This window comes from Molothrus ater, chromosome 6 (assembly GCF_012460135.2).
Source record: "Molothrus ater isolate BHLD 08-10-18 breed brown headed cowbird chromosome 6, BPBGC_Mater_1.1, whole genome shotgun sequence".
Classification (NCBI taxonomy): Eukaryota; Metazoa; Chordata; class Aves; order Passeriformes; family Icteridae; genus Molothrus; species Molothrus ater.
The window spans coordinates 30,114,691-30,127,646 of NC_050483.2; the positions used below are offsets into that span (position 1 = coordinate 30,114,691).

Consider the following 12,956-nt stretch of genomic DNA (forward strand, 5'->3'; position numbering starts at 1 on the left):
TGGTCCTTCTCTCGTCTAGCAATTTGAAGAGCTTTGACCAGCTAAAACAGAAGACTACAGTTTCCTAAACATACTTTTTTCAAGACTTCACAGCAGTCAATTCCCACAATGCACTGGAGCAGCACAGCTGAAAAACTTCAAGGTGCAGCAATACACACCACCCATCCCTCATCAAGTATATATATATATCCATGTTTCAGAGCAATCAAGTTACATCCTCTATTTCCTCCTACCAGTTTCCCCACTTGAACTTAAGATATGATTCTGCAACATGGAGACATCCTCTACGTTATATCACAGTGCACAAGAGCCAGCTTATCAGAATGAAGCGGCAGAAAACAAACCAAAGAGAAAGGTATCTACCATTCTCAGTAGCAAAAAGCTCTGAGATCATGAGATCATCTGCATATAAAACAGTGGTCTCTCTTCATCACCAAAATGACTGCAATTTTTGATGAATTACAGATTTTTCAAAGTTAAATTGTAGAGCAGACCATACACCCAGAATAGGTTTTGCTCATCTTAAAAGAATCAGTACTGTCTAAAGACCAGTAGCGTAAATTAGAGAGACACGACATGATTTACACATGAAACAAAAAAATACACAAAGAGATGTAGAGATAAGGAACAGCCTACAGGAGTTAAAGAATTCATTTTTAATTAAAAGGCTATTTGACAAAAGTTAAGACCAAAAAAGTGGTTTGCTTACAAAAGTAATGAAGGGCAGCGCACAAAATGAACCAAATAGTTGCATGAACTGGAAAAGGCATGCAAATACAAGAGCATGATTTTAGTCAAGCTATCACACAGCTATAGCAGCTAAATAGCATTATGAGAACAATGTTGCTGGCTCCCTTCATCCCCCATGTCAAGGGGAGACATGTCAGGACCTCAGTAATTTTTGTCACCACAGAGGTAAGAGTATGAGGAGTATGAGGAGGACTGCCAGGACCACAGGTCAGTTAAAAACAGTCTTCTAGCAAATTTTCAAAGCACCACTCAGTACAATGTCTGGAAAAAAAAAATTGCAGTAGAGATATTTTATCAATACTCCCACTAAGCAGTAAGAGACTGGGAAACTGCATAACAGCAAAGTCTGCAGATACAAGTTTAGAGGACTAAAATCAAATGACATGGTGAAGTTCTTGGGTCCAGCACAAACAGCAGTGGCCTAAAATTAATAAACCATGATAAATTTAATTTCTGTCTCTGCTGTGCTAATTAGGCACTCCAAGTTCTTGACAACTTATTATCTCAGGCACCTGCATTTTAATCACAAGTATAGAGAACAGAGCTCTCAGAAAACAGATTGCTCCCTCCCTGGCATACCAGTGCATCAGGCAGTATGGCTTTGCAGGGTCCTGGCCAGGTGACAGGTTTTGTCTGGGCACAAATCTTGAATTCCTTCTTTATTCACTAGAAGATGTGACTGTTGTTTTTAGGGACACCAAAGAGTCTAATTATGAAGCCACTGAATATGGTCTTTCAGGCAAAGTCTGGTAGACTGAAAATACTTCTAGCAAAGAATTTTAACTGAGATTTGCAATGCCATATATAAGGCAAGTAAAATCAGTTTGGGAAATAGTTTGTCATAGTAAGAAAGTGCCAGAAGTAACAGTAGATACTCAGTTTTGTACCATTCGTCCCAAGGAACAAAAATCTTTGTGGCTTAGAGCTCCTCATGACAGGTTAGCAGAAATGTGAAGCAGTATTAGTTGTCTGAAAAGTCCAATAGGTTAGCCCAACCTCTAACCCAGCAGATACACCATGAACAGCACCAGTCCCTCACTTGAAAGCAGCTCCTCTCATACTGTCTTAAAGCCTTACAGACAGAGGTTATTCACTAACAGCCCCGCACGTTACTTTCTTTTTCAGCAGCCCTTCGGAACACTTGTTACATGCATGCTGTGTGATAACAAGAAACAAAGGCAAGGTTGTAAGAACACCCTTTATAGTTTTGCACAGTGAGAACACAGGTTCTTGCCCTAAGGAAGCATTTAATACCGAGATTTTTTCAGAGGTGGGAGAATTGAACAGACCAAAACCACCCAGATAGTTTTTCTGAACAAGCCAGGAACACTATGGTGGCTTTACCAACCTGTCTGGAACCAGAGCATAGAGAGCAATAGCCACTTTTTCAAACAACATGGGAAAAGTACTGACTAGCTGAATAAGAGCTGCAGCACTGTTCACATAGAAGGGCAGGTACTGATCTCTTCTCTGGTCACCAATGAAGAACCCAAGGAAATGGCATGAAGCTGCATCAGGGGAGGTTTAGGTTGAATTTTAGGGAAAGGTTCTTCGCCCTAAAGGTGGCTGGGCACTGGAACAGGTTCCCTAGGGAAGTGGTCACAGCACCAGCCTGACAGAGTTCAAGAAGCATTTGGACAATGCTCTTGACACAGGGTGTGACTCTTGGGGTGTCCTGTACAGGGCCAGGAGCTGGACTCCATGATCCCTGGATCCCATCCAAATCAGCATGTTCTGTGATTCTACACGTGGAATAACCAACAATCAATTCTGGTCACTGGGTTTAATCCTTAGTGCTGAATCAACCAACAGTATAAGTGAGGCAAATCAGAGCAGAGAGATGTGATTTTCACAGAGTCTTGATGAAATTTCTACACTTTATTGTTACTTTTCACCTTTGGCTACTAAGGAAACAAACTAATTTTGGGATGTACATAACCTGTTATCCATTATTTCTGTTTTGTCACTTCAAACTGTCACTTTCACACTTACTACAATGCAGTTTACGATGGGCTATAAATCCATTTGAAATTTTCAAAACAATCAATGCAGCAGTCATTGATGATTATCAATGGAAACAGACTAATTAGACAGGACACCCAATGTTTACAACAATTAATTCAATTTTTTTCAAGTCTGTGATTTTTGCTTCAAAGCTGCAGAAACTGACAACTTTTTAAATCAAATCAATTATTATATTCTTAGGAACATATCTGTTTATCAGAGACATTCTGTTAATAATATCTCACTTAAAGTATTGGAGTGTAGTTGTAGTTCTTTGGTCCCCAGAGACTGCAAATCATCTCAGCAATGCAGGCAGAGAATTTTGTTCCACCACTACCAAGGCTACAATGCTTGACATAACAAAATTTATTTTTGCAAAGCAGAAATAATAAAGCAAAATTAGAAAGGTTTAGGTATCCCATGGCTGGGTAAGTTTCATGTATCCCACAGGTAGTCCATCACTTCCAGGTGTTTTGAAACTTGAACCAAAAGCTTCACATGCCTTTTTCCAATGGACCAATTCATTGGAAGATACTTGTCTAAGATGTATTTTCTACCTGAAGCCAGCTCACATTTTATATTAAAAAACTCTTTAGTCAGATTTATCTACAGAACTTCCAAGAGAATTGGCATTCATAACCATTTTGTTCTTGATGAATTCTGAATTCATGGAAAGAAACAGTATTATTTCCATATATTTATTTATCATTCACAGATTAAAAATAAGCTGAATTAGAGAAAAAAATAATGTTACAAATTAGGTACTGAAATCAGAATCTATTATTTGAGGTCAGTGAGATTTATGAATACCTTCATGCTCCACTAACTCAAATCATTCTAAGTATGCACCTATGCTCTTTCAAGACCAAGTTCTGGAATTCTGAATACAAACAAGGGGTATTTATTAGAGAACTTTAAGTTTTAGCAAGCTAAACCCATAAACATACTTTTAACACTTTCTTATTCCTCTAAACTTTAGAGCACCCATTCACACAGCTCCCATGCACAACATTTCAGTCTTAAGAGTAACAGGTCTTACACTTTTTACTGCTGTCATTATCTGGCTTTCAGTTCTGTACACCCTGTGGTTCTGTACATTAAACTGATGCAGTGCATTTCTGCATCGTTTACCTGCTAAAAAAAATGTTCAGAAATATAACTGCATGAATATACTAAAATAACAACATATTAATCCATGATACCTGAAACAGTGTAATGGTCAGCAATAACATGCTACTTATGGATTTCTCAAAGTAGAAGTCACAAGTTTAATGTGGAATTTGTTGTGAAGAGACCATAAAATAAGGTCAATTATTATTTCTCCTTGTGTTTTTCTCCCAAATAAAGAAAAAATTAAGACTTAAGATGAGGCTGAACTAAAAGAACAGCGAGCTTAAATTAAAGATGCTGATAGACAAGCTCTAGCAAATCTTGTTGTAGCAGATTAAGTTACTATCCTCAGCTGTAGGCTGCTGCCATCAGAAGTCACTGATCCCAAAAGTAGAATTGTCAGGGGGGAACATGTGCTGCCACCTCAGCCACTTCATTGCTAAGACTGGCATGGCAGTTTGCTTCAGATATCACACCATGAACCATAATGTCTGAGGAACAAGCACTTGTTAATTCTGCAAATGAACTAGAGCAGAGGACTTCAGCAGGAAAAGGTCAAAAACTGACATCACAAAATCTAGGATTCCCCAGAGCTGTAGCTGCCATCTAAATTTCTTCTAAAGCAGAAGGAATCAGCTGGGCCAGTCCTCACAAATCCATCCAAGAATAAAAAACACAATCTCACCAGAAAGTATCAGAAGCACAATGTGAACTGTTGAACAATTTGTAAATAAGTTGAACAGGCAATGATTAATCATGTTAAATACTTTAAAGGCTGAATGTTCAATTTCAAATTAGGTTTAAGAAATCAAGAACCAAAGATTTGTATGGAATTTTAATTATCACAGGAAGTCCCAACTACGTAAGTTTTAGGGAGCACTAACACACATAGTATCAAATGAACAGCATTACATATCTAAGACTTGACAAGAGTATGCACTTAAGAGGGAACACAAACCAGTCTACATTTACTACCCAACCATTCAGGTATGCAGCTGCATTCATTAAATATTTGTATAGAAAAGGCTTCAAAAATATTGACATAAGGAGAAACTCTATGAAGTTCTCACCAACAGAGGTCAAAAACTGGCTTAGGGGATAAAGTATATATAAATTCAAGTGTGCAACTCAAGTTGTTAAATTTTAAAGAACATATATGCAAATATTTAATATTTCCCTACTACAGAAGGCTTCAAAAAGAGGTTGGTACATCATAAGCAGGTCTAACTTAATTTCTGCAGATCATCCCATCTCAACTTCAACTGAGGTATTTAAATTCTAAGGCTGCTTTCTCAAACCAGGACATCATGCTGATTCCAAGTTCAGCATCATACAGATGAATTTATAACAGAGGGCCCTACTGCTGATCAAAGCTAAGCCATCAACAGACTCATCAATGACATTTTAGCAGAAAGGAGTCCACAGTTTTGACATTATTATATTGTAGTACGGTTTTGTTAATATTGTTCAGTTATTCCAGTTCTTCAGTCCCCCCTTTTTGAAACCAAACCAAGCTCTTTACAATCTTGTAGCCCAGTGCAGCACAGCATCTAGCTGAGATAACCCACCACATTTTTACAGGACAAATTTCATTAAGTGCTTCCCAAGGAAACGTAGGAATTGACAAAGTAAACGTAACTTGTCCTTCTTCCCAAAAGAAAGAGAAGTAGTGTGATCCAACACACAGAACCTTTGCTTCCCTCCCAGTTTTGCTCATCTTCCCTAAGCAGAGGGAAGAAGAGACAGACTCATGTTTGAAGGTCTGCAGAAGGAAAGAATGCAAAAAGACGAACAAGGGGCCAAAAAAGCATGGTCAGGAATATAAGTCCACATTAGGTCAGGAAAGACCTATGGAAAAACAGTATGACTTTTCAAAAGTGATCCTAAGACTAATCCCTAATAGCAGTAAGTGTACTAGTCTCAATAAATAGACACAAAACATTAGCATTTAACCTAAAAATTACTTCATAAGCTTTAAGCCAAAACCAATTCTTCACTGCTGCTTCAAAATATATTATTAGGTGCTGAGTTCCCTTTTTTCAGTTAAAAAAATAGCTCTCCATTGCATATCATTTTGACTTCTCCATACTTCAAAATTAACAAAAGCCTAAAGAAATAAATGACCTACAAAATACACAACAATAACCAGACTTTAGCTGAATAGCTTCTCACCTGTTACCTTAAAATCATCCTCAGTATTTTATCTTTTGGGAGGAAGTACAAGTGACATTTACTTTTTCAGTTCTTAGCTTTTCTTGGGATACACTTTCAGTCTTTACTATTTACATGTTGCTTGATGAGCTAATGAAGAAAGAAGAAATCTAAGTAGGCTGAAAAGCAGAAAAGAGTCTTCCTGACTGCAGAATCCTCAAACTGCTGCTCTCTTTCCACTGAAGCCAAGCAACTTGCCTCTTCAGAGTTCTAGCTGGCCTTCATTATATCAGCTTGAAGGAACACACTTCACCAGAAGTATTCATGACAATAGTTGAAATCTTGAGAGAAGATCACAACACACACTAAGTTAATATTCTCTGAATAGGAAAGAATTAAGTTGATAATTCCATTGAAAGAGTCTACAAATCTAACAAGAACTTAGGCTCAAATGGATTTTCAGTGCTGTTTATACTCTTAAAAACATAAATATGAAACAGACTATTCCACTTGTCAAGAAGAAAACCAATACCGTGAGGCTAGCACGTCATTTTAGTCAGTCAGCCCAAGAGGACAATGTTGAGCTGATCAGCTTTTACCTCACTTTGCACTAAGACACTGTGCTAATTCCTGCCTGTAAGTAATTAGGTTACTAATTTAGAACTTATCTTGAATACTGAAACAAAATTAAATGGTAAGAGTTTGTTTTATGTTGGTTTTAACTCTTGTACAACAATTACCATCTTTAAATACATGTACCCAGTTTCATTTTAAACCAATTTCCTTCTCTCTTGCATTTGAGAATTTTTAGTATCACTCAAACAAAATGTAAATGTCATTGCACAGTGGCACTAAGCAATTCCATCACCACTTGATCCTACAGGAACTGATTCTGTGAAAGCACGTGATGTCCACTAATGCTACACTGTCCCAGTAAGAGAGGACTAAGTTTCTCTGCTGACATCACACAGCCTTTTAGACACTGGGAAGAAGAGATTAGTTCTCTGAAAACAATTATATACATTTGTGAGAAGTACAATCAATATCATACAGACCTATCCAATCCAAACCCTCACCCAATTCAAATCTCGATGTTTAACCCAAATGCTTGAGCTTTGCTTTCAGAGATGAAAGAACATTTAGAAAACAAGACATACCAGAGGAATTAGCAACATGCTCTCTTAGCCAATACAAGACTTGCCATTTTCTACAATGCACAACGCAGTTATCTATAACACAGTTTTTCTATAAAAGCAACTTTGATGATCTTAGCCAAGGTACACTGAATTAACCTATAATTAATCTGTCTTAAGTTTAATTAACAGTAGCTGACAAGTAAATGGCAATTTGATAAAACAAGACAAACAAGGGCAATCACAAGTTCTCAACCACAACATTGCAGGAACACTGCATGATCTGATATTAAGGTGAGGCCTTAGCTTTATACACAAAGACATCACATTCAAAAGAAAAAGTTGCCATGGTATCTGTGACAGTAAAGAATTTAACTCAGTACCACAAACACCATGCAGACAAACTTGCTTCCCTCCTTAGTTTTCTCCTCTGCCACACTAAAAACCAGTGATTTCTAAATAAGTGATAACAGCCAAGGCATTACCAAAACATACCACCTCCACTGACCTTAATTGTAAAGATCACCTCAGTTAAGAAACACCTGGGTTTACACTTGAATATTCAGGTTTGAGATCCAAGAAAACGTTTAGGTTTTTACCTGAATATTCAGAGAGCTGACCCTGCTGATTTCTCTGTCACCCAAATCAAGATCAAAATTTGGCTCCAGAAAACCTCAAAAGCTAAGTAATTTCTCTCAATAGTGATTTTACAATGACATCACATCAGTTATATTTTATCTACCTTCAGATAAGCTCTTTGAAGTTTCATTCCTCTTTAGTATACACAAATCACTCCCATGACATCACACAGCTCACATACTCTTCACAATATACTATTAAAATGAGAATTGACTCCTTCGGGTACTAGCATACATTGTCCTCCTTTGAGCTCACACATTTGTACTTTGAACTCCACTCAAAACTACTGGTACCTAAATGAATACCTTTCCAGCCTCTCCTTCCTGACTTTAAAAATATACAGTTATCCTTGGAAACAGACTCGGAATGCATACCAGCCACCTCCCAGCACCATCACCAGGTCAAAGACCAGATGCTGAGGTTGCACTGGCACTTCCCAGTTATCAAAGGTTTATGGTTTTACTGAATTCAGCTTTCTAGAGAGCTTGAAGAAACCACTGAACAACTTCACACAAGACAATTCACACTGACTATTCAGTTGATGCATGTACCCAGGTTGATTTAGATCCTAACATACTGACTACTACCACACTCAAGTGCTCCAAATACCTTTTGTACAGGACCTCTTAACTGTCCTATCACTTCTAATATATCCTTGCCAGAAATAATTTCTGGTTTTAAACTGCTTTTCCCCAGAAAAACTCCCACATTTGAGAGTCTTCTGAACTATCTGTTAGAGCCAAATAACCACACATAACCTAAAATAGCTTCCCCAGAAGATGCATCCTGGTACAAGAATGAAAACTGTGGTTTGGTTTCTATCTTCTATTTCTTAAGAAAAGCTATATTTTCCCAGATTTTCTGTTTAACATCTATTCTTTTGTTAGACCTCTGCAGGACATGAGGAGTTTACTGTCTATGCTGATAAATTATAGCAAATTCAGACTCTAAAGACCATGAGCTGTATTGTCACATGTATCAATAGTCAAGCCTTTTCTCCAACCATAGAATTAAAATTTTAACAATAGAACACTAGAGGCAAAATCAAGTATTAAAATGTTCAAATAAAACCTATTAGCTATTTCTTATTCTTTTTTTTTGTTGTTGTTAAGAAAACAATTATTGCCAGAACTAGAATAGATATATGATGTAACAGGCAAGTAATTTAAGGAAACACAAGTCACTGACCAGCCCTATTATAGCAGATAATAATCACAGGTATGTTGAAACAATTACATTTCTATATCTAATTATTTGGTGTCTTAGAACAAAGCACAAGAACTAGATCCACAAGGGAACATAAATGCCATGCCACCTACTAGACTCCACAACCCACAAATAACACCAAGACCTGCTTTAAAATGAAAAGGAAGTGTTACAGGTACGGTTCAGATATTTAATATTCAACTTGAGTAGGAACTGGCCAAGTCAGATAAGAATAAACATAAAGATCAGAGATTTAAGTCTTCAAAATTTCACACCATGCTAGGGAAAAAAAAAACGCCCCCAAGAAAAATCCCTTTCCTTTACTCTTTTAACACTTTGTCTGTAAGAAGGAAAGAAGACCTGAATCCATATCATTATTTCGTACTTGATCAAGCAAGTCCCTGGGCTACATATTCACTCTCTTCCTGAGTGACTACTACTCCTCAAGAATCAAACCAAACACTCACTGGTCTGGCAGTTAAGGTATTCCTTTTGGGAATTGGCAGCTCCCCTAAAGAGTAGAAGGATTTGAATCCAAATCTCAATATGGTAGGTACTCAAAAAAATTTCCACCTCTTTAAGGAAATGCAACATTGCATCCTTTTTCTGCCAAAAGAGAAGTGTGCAAGATTAGGTCTTCACAGAATTGGGGCATTCCTTTTAGAAGTGTGCATTACTGATGGTATCTGTGTTTGCTTTCTAATTTAACTGCTCCAACCTTTGAGAGTTACAGCATTTTTTTCTTCCCACACAGCTATGTGTTAGTGTGCAATTAGACAGCATTATAAAACAAGTCTTTACCAACAGACATACACAGTTGATCACCTCCTGTTAAAAAAAAACAAACAAAAGCTTACTTTAAAATAGTCTGAGATATAAATTTAATTAGTTATAATTTCCTCTTTCTTCTGCTTCATACTTTAGCTTGAACTACACTAAGACATTTTGTCTAGCTTGTCTAGCTGTACTGGGAGTGAAGGAAAGGGGATGTGTACATAAAGTGCCCCTGTTGTCAGAACCACCATATTGAAAAATGCTCCAAGGTAGGTAACCACACCAGAAAGCAGCAGACCTGATTTTAAACCACCACTTAAATTGTTTCCACCGAGTTTTCTACCAAGGACACACTGCAAACGTTTTCAAATACACAAATGCCTCTCTTTGCCCATTAATAAAATGAAAACAATAGAGCAGTATTTAATTAACATTTACAAAAAGTCTTGAGGTTTTCAAATGCATGATCAAGGCAGTAATTAGTCTTCCAAATACTGTAATGTCGAGCATTTCTGCAACACTGACTGAGAAAGTACTTTAAAAATGTCAGTTGCTAAACATTTAAAAATTTTAAACGTGGCACATGAATACAAACACAAATTCTGCTATCTAGGAAGTAGCACACTCTTTGAAATTTTAGCCTTCAGCATTCTAAAAGCCTAACACTGTAAAAGGACTGCACTTCAAAGTACAAACTGAGAAAAAAAACAGTAGCTGAAACAGTTAAAACAGTTAACTTCTGATGTTAAGATCCAATCTTTGAAGAGACATAATAGAATTTGCATCTAAAAATGCTGTAAATTTTTTAAAAGCCTGCAACTTTTAAGTACAGCAGGAGATTCTAATTAAAGCAGCAAATGAAGTATTAGGAAAATTTAATCTTTCTATCACAACAAATGTAATTATAAACAAGGGTCAATATATGGATGCACATAAACTTCAGACTACATTAAGTTTTCTGTATCCATAACTCTTGGTATGAATCCCAACCTCTGCACTGCATTTTCCATGGTTCTTTATCATATACTGTTGTGGTACTGAAAGATGCCTGTCACCCCTCAAAGGTCATAAGTAACTCCTGCAGATTGCTAAGCCAGATATATCAGTCTACTGATAAATATTTTGATGCACACTTCGAAGTCCAGAACTTTTGAGAAGAAATTCAATAAAAACTAAGTAAAATTATAGTCTTTACCAACAGCTACCTCTATACAGAAAAACATCACCATCCAGTGTTATTCCACACATTGCAAGGTAATATGACATACATTAGAAGAATGTAAACTCTGAAAAAAATACTTAAAAAAGAGTTCTGTGACCATGGACTAACATTTAAATCTCTATTACTTTATTAACAATAATGATAATTAAATGTAAAACGCTATTTTTGATGCCTTGTTAAAAGTGTCTACAATACTAACCATTACTTAAGCTTTTAATGTGTAAAATACTGGATTTTTTTTAAGCATAGCATGTTGGAAAAGAGTTTACATGTGTATCATCCAGCCAGACTCTAAATTGTTTGGCATTCAGATGTGTAGTAACAGCTCTAATATGATCATAAGAAAAAATAATGTACTGTGAAAATTTGGACAACATGTCCAAACCAAAAGCTTGCAGACTCACATGTCTAAAGACAACACAAAGATACCTTTTTTTTTTAGAAATTCATGAAAAACACCCCAATCCTCAAAAAGGACAGAGAGATCAGTTTAAGGCATAGGCAAAAGAAGCAGCAAACACATAGAAGATCACTATCACTATCACTTGTTAGAAGCCTGACTGCAGTCAGCTATATATCATCATGTATCTAGAATGAAAGTATTTTGCTCTATTCAGTGAGCTATGAATATAGTGTATGCCTAAATAATTCCAATAGAGGCTTCATTTTTAAAAGAAAATACCCTCATATCACTTATTTACCCCTTTTAATATTCCTCATGAAGTTATTTTCGTGGATCTGTCCCATGTGAGACATCTAACAACATTATTATTTTAGGCAGCCTTTGTTTGTATATAAATATCCCTCAGTAAGGTCAAATGCAAGTTAATTTAATTTTCTCACGCGGTCTGTCTCACCAAGCTCACAGTCACGGCGTCCTTTGTTGCCTGGCTGTAGTGTCTCTCCCTCCCACCACACAGGTTCGATGCCTCCGCTAGGAAAGCGGCAGCACCGCAAGAGCATTTCCACTCCAGCTCTGGGCAAACGGAGCCGCTCCAAGCGGGATGTGCGCTACCGACTGCTGACTGTAAAACACACTGCAAGTCGCTCACGCTTAACCTGCTTTAACTTAGCTCCGCAAAGCTTCATGAACCAATACGAAGCAGAAACTTCAAGAGGAATCATTTCCAAACACAGAGCTGCCACAGCATCAGAAGTGCACGGGAGGGGGGCCTAAAGTTCCTCCCTCCCCCTTGTTTAAACACGTACACAACCCACTACAAGTCCGCAGAGAGAGCACACAGCCAAGTGCGGGAGGTTTTCTTACAACTCCTGGGCCTAAGCTCCCGCGAGTCACCCCAAGAAAGGGCGGCAGGGAAGCCGCAGGAGCCGCTCTCGGGAGGCCCCCCGCGCTCCCGGCAGCGCCGCCGGCACCTGTAGCCGCCGCGGCCGGGGCCGCCCCGCCCAGGACCCGCGGCCAGGGTACAGCCCGGGCTGCCGCCAGCGGGGTGCGGGGACCGGGGCCGAGCCCCGAGAGCCGCCGAGCCCGGCTATGCCCCGCCGTCCCGCCCGGCCTTGGCCCGGCCGGACCCCGGGGCCTGCGCGGGCGCCGTGGCCGCGGGGGAGGCTCCGGCCAGCCGAGACTCGCGGCTCCGCGGCGGGACCTGTTGCTCGCACGCCGAGCACGGGCGCTCCGCTCACCGTTCGGCTCTCTCCGCCGCTGACACGCTCCGCTCCGGCCCGGCCCGGCCGCCAGCTGGAACTCAAGAGTCCCCGGCGTCCCGAGGCGTCCCCGCGCCCAGTCCGCGGAGCCGCCCGGCCACAGCCCCCGCAGCGCTGCGCAGCCGCCGCCCGGCCCGGCCCGGCCCAGCCCCGCGCCCGTCCCAGCCCCACCGCCCCGCCCCGCCGCGCAGGCGCGGGGCCGCCCCACGGCCACCTCGGCCCGGCGGGGAGCGCGGCGCTGCTGGTTGGGGCTGCCCTCAGGTGGAGGGGACACGTGATACGTGCACTGCTTCTGTGTCTCCTTC

The 12,956-nt window shown here is 39.5% G+C and overlaps 1 protein-coding gene across 1 annotated transcript in view; it reads right to left on the reverse strand.

Moving 5' to 3' along the window:
• PALS1 (protein associated with LIN7 1, MAGUK p55 family member) overlaps positions 1–12,736 on the reverse strand; it is a 55,506-nt gene extending 42,770 nt beyond the window's left edge. Inside the window, exon 1 of the mRNA XM_036383683.2 lies at positions 12,631–12,736. The gene's annotated coding sequence lies outside the window, so the exon portion shown is untranslated. The remainder of the gene's footprint in view (positions 1–12,630) is intronic.
• Between the last annotated feature and the right edge of the window lie 220 nt (positions 12,737–12,956).